Below are 3,223 nucleotides of genomic sequence, written 5' to 3'. Positions count from 1 at the left end.
TTTGGCTCAAGATTGCTTTGGCTCTTTAGGGTATTTTGTGCTTCCATACAAATTTAAACATTGTTTTCTGTTTCTATGAAGAATGTCATTGCTATTTTGACAGGGATTGCATTGAATCTGTAAATCACTATGGGTAATACAGACATTTAACATGATTTTTTCCAACCCATGAACATGGGATATCTTTCCATTTATTTGTGCCTTCTTCAATTTCCTTCATCAGTATTTCACAGTTTTCTTTGTAGAGATCGTTCACCTCCTTGATTATATTATTTATACCTGGGTTTTTTGGCACTATTATAAATGGGATTGCTTTCTTGATTTCTTTTTTAGGTAGTTCACTATTAACCTATAGAAATACTACTAGTTTGGAGGACCTGCTCCTGCTGCACTGGACGGAGCTGCAGCGGCTGCTTTGCCTTCCTTCGCCACCAGTCCTGGCCATCGCTGAGAAGGTCTGCGGACCTTGGCCCCAGGACCTGAGCGGGGGGCCACACTAGGCCCATGGCCCTGCCCCTTGCTCCGTCTTCCTTGGCCATCAGGGCCTCAAGCCCCTCTGCGGCCCCCACCTCGTACGCGGTCTTCTGCAAGGGACTCTCTCACACCCTCCTTGCCTTCTTTGAGCTGGCCTGGCACTCATGAACTTCCAATACTTGTACGTCGTTGCAGGCTCTGTGATCCTCAACATCTGCTTGCAGGTACACTTTTAGAGCCGCGACTGAGCTGCCGGCCTGGGCCTCCCGGGACAGCATGATGGCAGACTCCCAGGGGCCTCCGCGGCGCATCAGAGCTGCCTACTTCGAGTCCCACAGTCTGTTTGAGAGTGCTCAGGCGCCCTTCGTGGCTGGGCTCTTCACTGCCAGTGGAACTCCTCTGGGAGCACCGAGAGCCTGCAATTCCTAGAAAGAGGAAATATGCGACTCCGGGAACAGAGAACTTCAGTTAAGAACCTTGAAAAGATCTAAGAAACTATGCAACCTTAAAATAAACATCTGACAAATTTCAGGACGTGAAAAAGGTCAGAGAACGCTTTTTTTTTTTTTCTAAAGGCTAAAATTTTCAGGAAAAAATATCAGTAAACTTCAGGAATATTGGATTGGATTGTAAGCAAGGCTTCAAGGAGTAAGAAGCTGAAGGTATTAAGGATATGATATAGAAGGCATATACTTCTTCATCCCACAAGAGAAAACAATAATAATTAGAAACTAGGTGAAAAAAAAATAAAAGTGTACAGGAAAAGCATCCTCCTCCAAGTACCAAATATAAAATGCTGCAAGATTTTGAATGAATGGTGAGAGTATAAGAAAATGGGCTGTATTTCAATGCTCCTGTGGCAGGATGTCAATCAAGAGCTTGGAGCCAAAGAAAAAGAAATCCCTTCCTAGCACAAAGCTTGGCTGTTCAGTGAATAATGTTTAAATAACCATAAAATAAAAATGCTGTTGATGATTTTTGTTGATTAGGGGCATACTTAATTAAGGTTACCAAGTGGAATGCAAGTGTTATCTGCCATATTTTAAAAATATCAGCCGGAAATACAAGTGGGAACGTTGAAGGAGAGAGAGGAAGGTAAATGGAACGGTGATAGTGTCCTTATAAAGTGGACAGTTGAGCCAGGCACAGTGGCTCATACCTGTAATCCCAGCACTTTGTTAGGCCGAGGCGGGAGGATCACCTGAGGTCAGGAGTTCAAGACCAGCCTGGCCAACTTGGTGAAACCCCGTCTCTACCAAAAATACAAAAATTAGCCGGGTGTGATGGCAGGCACCTGTAATCCCAGCTACTCGGGAGGCTGAGGCAGGAGAATAGCTTGAACCTGGGAGACGGAGGTTGTAGTGAGCCGAGATCACGCCATTGCACTCCAGCCTGGGCAACAAGAGCGAAACTCCATCTCAAAAAAAAAAAAAAAAAAAAAAGGAGGAAGTTGAAAGATATGGTCTGTTGTTGAGGGAGAAAAGACATTTATTACTTACAAGGTAACCATAAAGTTTCTAAAATAGTAATATAACTGTATTAAAGAGGGAGAATGGTAGGGGAGAACAGTAGGAAGTCAACAGGAAATGCCTAAAGATGGAGAACTCAGGTAGAATATTTGAAAAAATAAAAATTAATAGAGTACCTGGTGTATTTGAATATAGACTAGAGAGCTTTCATTTTCCAGAGAGCATGGGGATAAATTAGTGATCTGCAAATTTTTCTTTTGTTAAGAAAACAAAACTGAGGTAATTATGAACCCCAGGAAAAATAAAAATTCAAAAACTACACTGCATATCTCAACTGTGAACAATACTAGCCATATAAAGTTAGTCATAATTATGTAATTACTGAATACTGATTTTATAAGAAATAATTCTATAACATTGGAAGGATAGGAGAGAAGAGAGATGTGTGTGTAATGGTGGCAATCCAATCAAGATCTGTTGTAGAAAAGTCCAGAAAAAGCAGTATACACATGTCTTTTCAGAAAAAAACAAAACAAAACAAACAAAAACTACAATAAGAAACTGCTAAGGGTTAAAAGTGGTTGTCTCTGGAAAAATGAAATCAGGGGTGGGTAGAGAAAAGGCAAAGATTTGCTGGTTTTCACTACCAATCCAACAGCATTATTTGATTTCTTTTTAGCTATGTATATGTTTTTCTTTGATTAAAAACTAATATAAATAAACTTCGGTTTTAAAAGTTCAAAAAAAAAAAAAAAGAAATGCTACTAGTTTTTGTGTGTTGATTTTGTATCCTGCAACTTTACTGAATTCATTTATTAGTTCTAACAGTTTTTTGGTGGGTTCTTTAGGGTTCTTTCTCTATATAAGATCATGTCATCTGCAAACAGGGAAAATTTAACTTCCACCTTTCCAGTTTTGATGCCTTTTATTTCTTTCTTTTGCCTAATTGCTCTGGCTAGGACTTATATGATTGTGTTTAATTGAAGTGGTAAAAGTGGACATTGTTTTCCTGTTCCAGGTCTTCGAGTAAAGGCTTTCAGCTTTACCCCCATTGAGTATAATGTTAGCTGTTGGTTTGTCACATATAACCTTTTGTTTGTTGAGGTACATTCTTTCCAAACTAATTTGTTGAAAGTTTTTGTAATAAAAAGATGTTGAAATTTATCAAATTCTTTTTTGCACCTGTTTAAATGATTATATTGATTTTATCTTTTATTCTGCTAATAGACAAAATATAGTTACAATGATGTATCATGTTTATTGTTTTGCATATATTGAAC

At 39.0% G+C, this 3,223-nt stretch overlaps 1 pseudogene; it reads left to right on the top strand.

Moving 5' to 3' along the window:
- Window positions 1-504: 504 nt before the first annotated feature.
- LOC129010713 (small integral membrane protein 10-like protein 1) lies at window positions 505-2,973 on the top strand (annotated as a pseudogene).
- Window positions 2,974-3,223: the final 250 nt, after the last annotated feature.

This window comes from Pongo pygmaeus, chromosome 10 (assembly GCF_028885625.2).
Source record: "Pongo pygmaeus isolate AG05252 chromosome 10, NHGRI_mPonPyg2-v2.0_pri, whole genome shotgun sequence".
Lineage (NCBI taxonomy): Eukaryota > Metazoa > Chordata > Mammalia > Primates > Hominidae > Pongo > Pongo pygmaeus.
Note: the sequence above shows the minus strand (reverse complement) of the source record. Positions and strands in the feature narration are given on the sequence as shown.